This window comes from Notamacropus eugenii, chromosome 4 (assembly GCF_028372415.1).
Source record: "Notamacropus eugenii isolate mMacEug1 chromosome 4, mMacEug1.pri_v2, whole genome shotgun sequence".
Taxonomy (NCBI): Eukaryota; Metazoa; Chordata; class Mammalia; order Diprotodontia; family Macropodidae; genus Notamacropus; species Notamacropus eugenii.
The window spans coordinates 40600500-40612623 of record NC_092875.1 but is presented as its reverse complement, the minus strand read 5'-3'; the positions used below and the strand labels follow the sequence as shown (position 1 = coordinate 40612623).

General features: G+C 42.0%; 1 pseudogene; it reads left to right on the top strand.

Annotated features, from left to right (window-relative positions):
• Positions 1–10006: 10006 nt before the first annotated feature.
• On the top strand, positions 10007–11500 carry LOC140498081 (actin, cytoplasmic 2-like; annotated as a pseudogene).
• The last annotated feature ends 624 nt before the right edge of the window (positions 11501–12124 follow it).

The following is a 12124-nucleotide window of genomic DNA, read 5'->3' as shown; positions in this document are numbered from 1 at the left end:
TTTGTTCCAACCATGATATAGTCCAAGTACTCAGTCCAACAGTTTTCGATGACTCCCTGAAATCCAGTCTAGCCTTCTTAGCCATTTTCTCCATCTTAAGTTGTCCCAGGTACCACACAGCATCTTTTAAAAAACTTACAACCACAATGTACACAAAAGTCTTGAAAATTTTAAAGCCCTGTGTAAATATGATAGCTGAACTGAGTCATTTCTGCCAATATTATCTTTGTGTAACTGGGACTTCACCCCATGGGGCCATGTATGGAATTACCCTGTCTGCTTCTGGCTGACCATATCTTCTGTCCTGGAATTCTTTAGGAAAACAAGACAGTCTCATTAGCCCTCTGGTGGTAGGGGCTGAGGGAGGTCATTTTTAAAAGGAGAGACAGTTCATGCTGTTTCTTATAGTCTCCCATGTGACAAGTACCTCTTTCTCTCTAGACTTTCCATGAGGGACAGTGGGGAAGGGCACTGCCCTTTCCTCCATCCATTGTAGAAATGATGAACTTTGAGTACACAGTTGCTGAAGCACACGTGGGTAGAGTGGCAAGCCTGAGCTTGAGCCTTAGGCTCCTAGCTGCCTCAGCCACTCTTTTCTTTAGATGACTGAGCAAGATGGACATATTCAACCTTGGAGGAAACTTTGTGGGTTTCCGAAGTTCAGTGTCCTTTGGTCTAAGATGACTGGTGGTAGATGGGTTTTCTGTACCAGAGAGGTTGACCACCCAAAGAGGGAAGATCTCAGCCCGTGTCCAGATTTGTCAAGAAGACATAGACTTGAACAGAATTGCTTGGACGGGGAAATACAAAATGCCTATTCATCAGAGCCATCAACTGCTTCATATCTTGATGTTTTCAGTACCAACCTCCCGGGAAAATGTAACAGTAACTATAAGTTACTGTATCTTATTTTGAGTCTCTGCCAATGCAGGCTTGTGAGTTTTTGTGTTTGGCATTTCTTTTGTGAGGTGGAAATAAATAAATGTCTTCTACCCTATTCATGTTGTATACTGATTCTGTTTTACTCTCCTTTTGGGGAGACACTGGATATGCATCAAATCTAAGCTTTAAATAATTTCACCAGGGTTTTGGAGTGAGAGCCAAAATGACAGTAAAACTAAAGAGCTGGGTGCAGCATCCCAACCCCTTAAGCCCAGCAGTGTTTAAAATTCTTGGTTCTAAATGTCAAAGACTAAAAATAAAATTAACTAGAACTATGGCTTTGCTAGTACTTATGATGTCCTCTGTGTCCAATGAGTTTCAGAATGGCCCAAACACTCTCTTCATGGGAGAGTCTGTCTTTCTGCTTTTGCACAAACTGTCCCTAATTCGTGGAATGTATTACTTCCTCATTTCTACTTCTTAGAATCTTTACCCCCTTAAAAACTCAGTGGAAGCACCATCAGAATTTTTCAAACCCACCCCCAACTACTGCCACTGCACTGAAATTACATTTTCTGTAATTATACTTTTATGTATTTTTATATTTAATCATTCTATTTATTTTTTGTCAATTTTTATATTTATTTATATAGTGGGAGTGATCCTACTTTCCAGTTCTGTGAGGGTGGACATTGGCCTCTTGTTAAGGAATAAGCAAAATAATAAAGCTCTTGATTGGTCCTCATGTGTCCCCGTGACTAAGGTTGTAGCAAAGAGGACTGGCCACCAAACATCACAGGGGATGGATCCTAGTTAAAGAATCTTCTCCTTTAGTCATTTACAAAGGTAGGAACCTGCTTTCCCTTTAGATAACCCCTCTTAGGTCAGATCCAGCACCAGCTCTTCTTTGGACTAGGTTTGGGGCAGGGATTTCTCTCTCCTCTTCCCCTAGCATCCCTGCATCTCCACCAAATGGCAGAGAGGATATGTACTTGCTTAGATGAGCCTGAGACTGAACCTTAACCCCCTGGTGGCTTCTTCTGCTTTATGTTTCTTTCCCTGATTGGTTCAGGGGGAAAAAAAGATTCTTTCCCTGAATACAGATCACTAAACAGTGCTTCTGAGAGGTGGCTGTTTCCAGTCTGTGATTGGGAAAGGTCGGAAGCAGCAGGTATTGATAAGGTGTAAGCATCAAGTCCTGTAGGAATTTTGCAGGATGGTAAGATTTCCCAATGATGAAGTTCCTGGAGCATAGTGATTTGATAGAGAAGTCCATAGATGTCCTGATCTGGAATCAAGAAGACAAGTCTGAATCTTGCCTCAGACCCTTGCTAGCCATGTGACCCTAGGCCTCCTTCATCTGTAAAATGGGGATGATAATAGTACCCACCTCACAGGTTCATTGGGAGAATTAAAAGAGACAATATAAGATACTGTGCAAAGCTTAGAGTGACATTCAAATGTTAGCTATTATGAGATCTTCTCTTATTTCACCTGAGCCATATCTGCAGGTAGATACCTGAGCCACATTCAAGCCAAGGACCTCCCTGCTTGAAAGTGATCCAAGCCTGGAAAAAGCCATTCTTACCCAGCAGTGTGTTAGATTACTCTCTAGCAGGAAAAGGAGACTCATTCTCATTGTCAACTACCATAACCTTCCTCGGGTTTCCATTCACAGAATCATAGATTTAGAGATGGAAAGGTCATCTAGCCCAATTCCTTCATTTTGTATGTAGCCCATGTAGACTCTGGAGGGTCCTTATTCCAATTCCTACTCTTTTGGGAACTCTTGGGGGCAAGTACATTTCCCCCTCAGGGTCCTATGGGTAACCCAAAGAGTTGGAGATAATTCTCCTGATGATAGCAGCTTAAGCCTTAGTTCCAATATGCTTTAACCAATATCAGTCACAAGTGCCAACTACTATCTCTTCAATACCCTTGATATTATCAATTTGTGAATTTATTGATATTATCTTTTTGATTAATATTATAATAATTATATGTGATATAATGTATGATTAATATTATATATAAATAAATATATGGTGTATAAATATTATTGATTTATTAAATTATCAATTTAATGGTAATATTACCATTATTAGTAATTAATCATAATAGTAATATTATCATCCATTAGTAACAGTAATATTATCATCAGTTTTATCCATTAGCTTTTACATAGGAATATTCACTGAGAAGGTACAACAAGCACAGAAGTACATAAACCACCTCCCTGTTCCTGAACCATCAAGAGACACTCTCCCGTCCACCACCTTGGTCCCTAAGGAGAGTGGGTTCAAGTTTAAGGTGGTTGTTCCAAAGCATTCATCCCATCAAGTTCACTTCCAAATGTGGCATAGCAGATCAATGAGTTGCTCTCTTGCTGTATGACCCAATATCTGAGGTACTAGACAGAACCCCTGCCAGGCTGAGTCCAAGAGGTCACTCCTCAGGGAAGCCTCCATTCAGGGCCTTCTCCAGCTAGCTCTTCTGACCCCTTCAGATCTCACAAAGGAAAGAAGACCCAGATAGGAAGCAGCTTCATTCCAAACTCAACCTTCAGGGCTGGCCCAATGGAGGGAAAGCATCCTCCCCTGCCCCCAGCTGACCTTTTAGTGCTCAGACACTCATACTCTATGGTCAGCAAGAAATAAAAAGAGCAGATTTCTCCACTGGAGTCTCATGTATGTGTTTTTCATTCTGGCTCAACAACTGACTAAAAGGCCTTGCTTCTTTTAAGCAGATAGGGACCAGTGATTAAGTCTCCGTGTATGCTCTCAAGTCCAGAGCAAGGCCCCTCCACGTACCTCTAAAATGTATTTCTCCAAACCCTGCCCCATGGAGGTCCTTGTGCATGCTCCCAAGATTGGTGCTTTGTTACATACATAGGGGAGGGATTTGAGGCCTTCCAACAACTTCTCCAAAGCTCACCAAAGACGGTACATAGCAGAACTGGAATTGTAGCTCAGGTCCTTCAACTCCACATTCAGATTGAAGGTTGCCTTAGAACTCTTGCCCCATAAAAAGCATAATAAATCTTTATCACCTTGACTTCAAGAATGTTTGAGTCCATGAATTCTTTCAGGATGGCCCATGCAGGGAACTCCAGTCTTGGGCTTCCTATGTCTTTCCAGCCCTCATCACTTTGGCTAAGGGTCTAATCTGAGCACTAGAGGGTCTTTTGGCCCTAAGCTTCCCCACCCCTGGTCTAAAGTACTGAGAGTTATCAAAAAAAAAACAAAAACAATTAAGACAAATTCACAGATCCCAAGTTGAGAACCTTTGGTCCATTATTGCTATTAAATGTTACTAGTAAGTGGTGCAGTGACTAGAGCTCTAGGCCTGGAGTCAAATACAAGCTCAGACACTTCCTAACTGTGTACTCTGAGCAAGTCACTTCACTTCTGTCTGCCTTAATTTCCTCTACTGTAAAATGGGGATAACAATAGCACTTGCCTCCCTGAGTTGTTGTGAGGATCAAATGAGATCATATCTATAAAACACTTAGCAAATAACAGAAGACTATTCCAGGGAGGCCCTAGTGTCCTAGTTGATTGCCCATGGGATGCCCACCATGTACTCATTACTTCTCCCTCCTAATAAATAGGTTTTTCCTCAGCTCCCCTCTTCAAACCATCCTTCACACAGCTGCCAAAGTAGATCATCGTCCTGAAGCACAGGTCTAGCTATGTAACTCCCAAGATCAATCTCCTCAGCCTGATTTTTATTTAAGTCCTCCAGAGTCTGGTTCTGACCAACTTCAGTGCTCATATGTCTCCTTCATATACTCTAGAATGTTGTTGTCAGTCAGTCACATCCCCATGGACCACACTGTCCATGGAGTTTTCTTGGTAAAGATACTGATGTGTTTTGTCATTTTCTTCTCCAGTAGCTTAGGCAAACTGAGGTCAAGTGACTTGACCAGGGTCACACAGTGAGTGTCTAAGTTCAAATTTGAACTCAGGACTTCCTAACTCAAAATCCTGGGCTCTATTCACTAAGCCATCTAACTGCCTCCATACTCTGGACTCCTATTCCTCTAATCTGATGTTCTGCCTCCTGCCTCCTCAAAATAAGACAATGTGTGTTTAATGACATATATGTCTACTCCCTGCTGGGACCACAGGGGCCAGGCTACTGGGCCATTTCCTGTTCCGTATCCCAGTGTGTTGTTGGGGCTGAGTTCAGTCCTGGAGAGCTCCACCTCTAGCACCCAGGGAAAGTTTAATGTCTAGCTTGGGCAACGGCTCATGTCTTAGGGTTTTCCTAAAAAGGAATGAAAATGTATTCAAAACACAATATGAATCATGTATGAATCAGATAATTGATTCCTTCACAAAAAAGAAATGCTAAACATAACATTAACAGAACAATTTGGGATTTGGTAAGTTATAGCTACTGATACAATCTAGTGATATTTAAATCTCATGAAAACATAAAGCAGTTTGCAGGTCTGATAATTAGGCATTTTATATTTCACCTACCCTCTGCGGTGTCTGAACAACTCCCAGTACACATCTGCTGATAAAAGGGCCAGGCTTGGGACAGTTCCTTTGGTCAGTAGCCATCCTCTCCAATGCAGAAACTATGGCAGCTTTCAGTGGTTCCTTGATCCTTACCAGTCAGCCCCAACCAAGTGGAACCCAGAACCTCCAGAATTCTTGTCTACAAGTTGTGTGATTAAGGAAATTTATGGTTCAGATTCGCACCTACAATAAGACACATTTGAGAAGAAGAAGCTGGATATTTTATTGATTTACAGAAAAGGCAAATGCATGAACAGTTTAGAGCTACAGCAGAAATAATTAATATAGCCTAATACTAATATAATTATAGCAATATTAATATAGATATAAGAGGAAATAGAAAAACATCACCAATTCAGGGAAGCACCAACACCTGAATTTTCTCAGCTGGGAAATCCCGGGATACAGCTTTCAGGGTCTGAATTGGGAGCAAGTAGTCCCAGGCAGAGGGTCCTCACCATGGGTGAGATTCCGAGGACATACACTAGGCGGGGGGACTTTATAGGGATCTGGACAAAGAGGGCTTTTTGCTAACGGCCCCGTGTACCGTTCCAAGCTGGTCGGGCACACGACCATGGGAGTACGGATGTTTGTTCGTCAAGGACATATCATACGGGGGCCACAAGATATAAGTTAATTAATCATATACTGGGAGGACTAGCCAGATCCTCCAAGTATTATCTATGTGTTCCGGGAGTGGCTAGTTCCCAAAACATTAATACGTGGCCAACTCGCGCATGTTATGTTCCTTGAGAGGTCAGCAAAAGGACAGAGTGAACTTACTTTATTCAAGGGATATGAAATATTCCTTCACAAGTCTAGACCTGGCCACCCTTTCCTGAGAAAAATTTTTGATTCCTTACTCAGGGAAGGAAATACAAATCAGAAAAGGCAGCCAATAGCCCAGGTATAACCTTGCTCAGTTGAGTCCATGCTATATTATGGGACTGATGCAGTTTAGGGTTGCTAGGAACTCTGAAATGTGAGGGTACAGAGCGATGTCCACCTGGAATGAATTCACAGGCTCAAACCATCTTCCAGTCTAGGAGCAGTTTATTGTAGGGGCAGCTAGGTGATGCAGTGGATAGAGCACCAGTGCAGGAGTCAGGAGGACCTGAGTTCAAATCTCACCTCAGACACTTGACACTCACTAGCTGTGTGACCTTGGGCAAGTCACTTAACCCTAATTGCCTCATCCTGGGTCATCTCCAATCATCCTGATGAAGTCATGTCATTATTTCTCTGATGGCAAGTTGGCATGGTCTTCGGCAATGAAGGATGAACACATACCAGTTTATTGTAACGCCAATAGAACTGAGAAGAGTTTATAGTGAACCTGCAGCTAAATGGGGGTAAGACTGATGCTTACAAAAAGTCCAAACAAAGAAAGAAGGCAAAAAAATTAAAATTTTACATTTTAAAAGAATACACTAATTGTCTCTAGTGCCTAAATTCAACCACTAGCCTTTCATAGCCATGTTCAGGGATGGAGAAGCTGGGTCTAGTCAGAAAGGTACATTTTTAGGCAAGAATATAAGGTTGTTCTATATTTTAGGGGGCAGGGAAGGGTTTAACTAAAAGAAACCCATTTGCAAAGCTTATATTTTTTAAAGTTTAACTGCCAACTTATTTTTAAAAGTTTAATTCAATTTCAGATCCTTCAGCTTATTTGATGGATAAAAATGTCCTTAATGATTAAGTATTCTATAAATGTTTGCCATTAAAAAACAAATAAAAATTAAATCCCTTGGGTCTGCACCCTAGCTAAATAAATGTACTGTGCATGCCTGTTGTTAACTATTATAACATGATCAAATGAGGTTATGAAGCTAATACATCTTGAGATATAAATGAAAGTTGCTAATAATAGATACAGAGAAGGCATGATCCTTCTCCCAAAATGAATTCAGAGAAGCCCTCCTAGTCTCTGCTGCCATCTCTATAATATAAACTAACTATTGCCATTATCTCAATGTTTTCTCTGTTATTTAGTTGAACTTTAACCAGGAGACACTCTGTAAGAATCCGGGAGTTCTTCCGTGTGGGTTCTCTCTCCCGTGATAAAGGTAGCAACAGTTCCTGGATTTAGAAGACTCTTTATCAGTTGTCATGACCAAAAAAATTCATCATCCAGAAGCCAAATTTTCAGTGATGAGCTAGACTGGTCCTTGTATGAAGCATTATGTACATTTACTATATGAATGTCATTCATTCAACAAATATGAATTATATAGGTGCCTCCAGAGGAGAAAATGGCAAATCCCTCCAGTATCTTTGTCAAGAACATGACTGAAACACACAAGAACACACACACACATACACACACACACACACACACACACACACACACACACACACACTCCATGTGCCTGATAAGAGACAACATGGGAGGGACCTTCGGCCTTGAGTATAGGATAGAGAGGCAGCCTTAGAGTCCAGAAGACCTGTGTTCAAGTCCTCCCTCTTCCACATTCTGTCGATGTGATCCTGATTATGTTCCTTTAACGTCTTGAAAACTAAGAGCTAAGGCTCTTGGTGTGGATGAGGGAGTTTTCTCATCAAAAGATTAGGAATCTGATCTAAGAAAAATGTGTAGAGTATAGTAATAGCCTCTAAAAATGTTAAGACAAAAATAAGCCAGTTCTTGCCTTGAAGGAATTTATATCCTATTAAAGGGAAACAACACAAAACTAAGTATAATATATAGACACATAAGTAAATGTAATATTAATATAATTGTAATTTTGAGGGAGGGCACTAACATGGGGGAAGAGATGTTCCATGTAAGGGGTGGAACTAGAGTTGAGTCTTGCAGGAAGCTAGGAACTCTAAGAAACCAAGGTAAGAAAGAAGTACATTCCAATCAATCAATAAACATTTATTAAGCACCTATTATTTGCCAGGCACTATGCTAAGCTGTTTTTATACATATTATCTCCTTTCATCCTCACAAAAATCCTCGGAGGTAGTGGCTATTATTTTCTCCATTTTACAGTTGAAGAAATTGAGGCAAACAGAGGTTAACTTGCTCAGCTTCACAGAGCTAAGTGTCTGAGACCAAATGTGAACTCATGTTTTTCTGACTCCAGGTCCAGCATTCTATGTACTGTGCCACTAGCTACGTCAGAGAATTAATAGAGTATCTAGTGCAGCCCCCTTCACTTTATATAGATAATAAATGAGACCTAGAGAAGGGAAGGAACTAGCTAAATGTCAGCAGTGATTTAGTGGCAAGCTGGGATAGGAGCCTAAACTACCTCCTACACGAAAGTGGAAATGACTTGCAATGGGTGGTGAAAACTGTGTCTGTGTCCCAACCACTCCCTTCCCTCCTCCACACAGCCTACCTAATGCTATACAAATCTAGGTTCAATTCCATTCAACAAAAATGTCCACCTACCGTGATCAGGATCTGGGTGATTCCAAGCTGAAAAAATGGAAGTCCTTGACCTTAGGGAGCTTCAGGGGGCATGGTGTTAGGGGTGTAAGCTCAGTTTCATGAGGACAGTCTCGGGCAGGTAAAAGTGAGGACCTCTAAATCTTAGAGTTCTCATGAGGCCCCCCAGGGAACAGCTGGGGATTGAGGCGAGAAACACAGGCTATCTTGTGTATTTCCACCTCTTCTCAATGGGAAACTTGCTGGGGAGAGCATCCCACCCTTGAGATTGGCCTGTGGTCTGAGCACACCTGTTGTTGACTAGCTAGGGGCTGAGAGCACACACGGTATTCACGTGCAAACTATGCAGCTGGGAGAGCTTAAGTAGGGACAGGAAAGCCTGAAGGTTCTCTTTGCACTGAGGGGCCCTTAGAGGGAAGAGGGTCCCTCCCCTCTTCCGCTCCCATCCTCTTGCTGTATGATCCTTGCCTCTTGGGAGGAGGAGGATTCCTCTCTCCTGAGGAAGAATTCACCCTGCATATGTAACTAAGACCCTGAATAAAGTCTAACCCTTGTTCAACTCTGGAAAGTCTCTTCTCTCAACACGTAAATCCGGCTGATCACCGAAGACCTGGACGACAAATAAGAAGGCTCAGGTAGTCCAGCATGGGACAGACACAAATATACTTGTGGTCTTTGGGGAGTGTGATATGGAGCAAAAGATAGATGGAGACAGATAGATGGAAAGATAGATGAGTAGACAGAAGGATAGATGGATGGAAGAATAGATAGATGATAGATCGATACATAGATACATAGATAGATAGATAGATACATAGATACATAGATAGATAGATGATAGATAGATGATGGATGGATGGATGGATGGATGGATTGACAGACAAATACAAGCAAGCAAGATAGTTCTTGCCCTGAAGGAGTTTACCTTCTAGTGGAGAAAAACAACTTAAAAGGGGAGTTGGAAAATGGGTGGAGGAGAAGGTATGGTGTAGAGACTGGTAGGAAGTGATGTAGAGGGTTAGCTGTGGACAAAATAAGACAAAAAGCTCACCTATCACAGTTAAGAATCCCAAGGGTTGAGTCCAATTTGGGGAGTAGTGGGGAGAAGGATGGGGATAATATCCAGGGTGTAGATGGTGTGGAGATGGCTGGGAAGAGAAATCACTTTCACTTAAGACTATCAGGAAGAGCTTCCTAGAGCAGCTGGTACCTTAACTGGGCCTTCAACAAGAGAAATTTTTTGAGTGTGAGCTCTCCCACCCAGCCTGCACTCGCCTTCCCCCTGCCTCCAGGTGCGGCACCACCTCCTCTCTCTCTTAAAAGTTTAAACCTGCCACTTCAAAGTTCGCCATTTGCTGCTCTCGCTGTTGATAATGGCTCTGGCATAGGCAAAACTGGCTTTGCCAGAGATGATGCCTCTCGAGACATCTTTCCCTCCATTGTTGGGCACCCCAGACATCAGGGTATGATGGTGGGTATGGGCCAGAAAGAAAGCTATGTGGGGGATGAGACCCAGAGCAACAGAGGTATTCTGACCCTGAAGTACCACATTGGACATGGTATTGTCACCAACTGGGATGACATGGAGAAGATCTGGCATCATTCTTTCTACAATGAGCTCCATGTGGCCCCTGAAAAGCACCCTGTGCTACTCACAGAAGCCCCCCTGACCCCCAAAGTCAACAGAGAAAAGATGACTCATTATGTTTGAGACTTTCAACACTCCAGTCATGTACGTTGCCATCCAGATTGTGCTGTCCCTGTATGCCTCTGGTCGTACCACTGGTATTGTGATGGACTCCGGTGATGGTGTGACCCACACTGTGCCCATCTATGAAGGTTATGCCCTTCCCCATGCCATCCTCTGTCTGGATCTGGCTGGCTGTGATCTGACAGACTACCTCACAAAGATTGGAAATCATGTGTGACACCAAGGAGAAACTGTGTTACTTTGCCCTAGACTTTGAGCAGGAGATGGCTACTGCTGAATCTAGCTCCTCTTTGGAAAAGAGCTATGAGCTCCCTGATAATCAGGTTATCACCACTGGCAACGAGAAGTTCCGGTGCCTAGAAGCTCTCTTCCAATCATCTTTCTTAGGTATGGAATCCTGTGAAATCCACGAAACTACCTTCAACTTAATCATGAAGTGTGATGTTGACATCCATAAGGATTTGCATGCCAATACCGTATCATCTCGTGGTACCATGACATTGCCAACTGGATACAAAAGGAGATTACAGCCCTAGCTCCCAGCACAATGAAAATCAAGATCATTGCCCCACCTGAGCGCAAATACTCTGTCTGGATTGGAGGCTCCATCCTGGCGTCTCTTTCTACCTTCCAGCAGATGTGGATCAGCAAACAGGAGTATGATGAATCTGGGCCCTCCATGGTCCACTGCAAATGCTCCTAAATGAACTGTGTGTGTTTTTTGAATTTTTTCTTTTTTTTGTCAAAAGGGTGTGACATGGTAATTGCCCAAAAAAAAGATGAAATTGGCATGGCTTTATTTTTTTTATTTTTTGAGGGAGTTTTGGTTTTGTTTTTTTTTTTTTTGGTGCTTGACTCAGGATTTAAAAACTGGAACGGTGAAGGTGATGAGCAGTCTAAGTATGTTGGAGGCAAACATCCCCAAAGTTCTACAGTGCGTCTTCAGGACTCTGATTGTACATTTTTTTTAATAGTCATTCCAAATATTGTATAATGCATTGTTACAGAGTTATGAGCCTCCAAGAGCAAAGGAGCTCAGTACAAATCTAGATGGGGAGGGGGCAGGGGGGAAGGTACTGATATTCCTTTACATGTAAATGAATGTAATCCTTTAAAAAAAACTTTTTGTATCTTCAGCCTTAATACTTGTTCCTTTTTTTTCATTGTCAGTCATATTGAATGGCCCCCTAAATTCCCTCCCTGCCCCTAACATAGATGTGAATGAAGACTTTACAATCTCCCTGCGAGAGATTTTATGAGATTGGTGCCAGTACTTGGGGGACGGAAGTAGCTTTACCTGTACATTGACCTAAGACCAGTTCAAATAAAAGTGCATACCTTAAAGAAAAAAAAAACAAGAGCAACTTTTAAAGGAATCTACACTGCAAAATGAATTGAGAGCTATACTTGGAATCAGAAAGATTTGAGTTCATATAGTATCTTAGGGGAATTTGTCCATCTGGGAATGACTGAATAAATAGGATGTATGAATGTAATGGGCATACTATTGTTATAAGAAACGATGTAAAGGATGGTTTCAGAGAAACCTGGGAAGATCTATATGAACTGAGGCAGAGTAAAGAGAAGAAAACAAGGAGAACAACA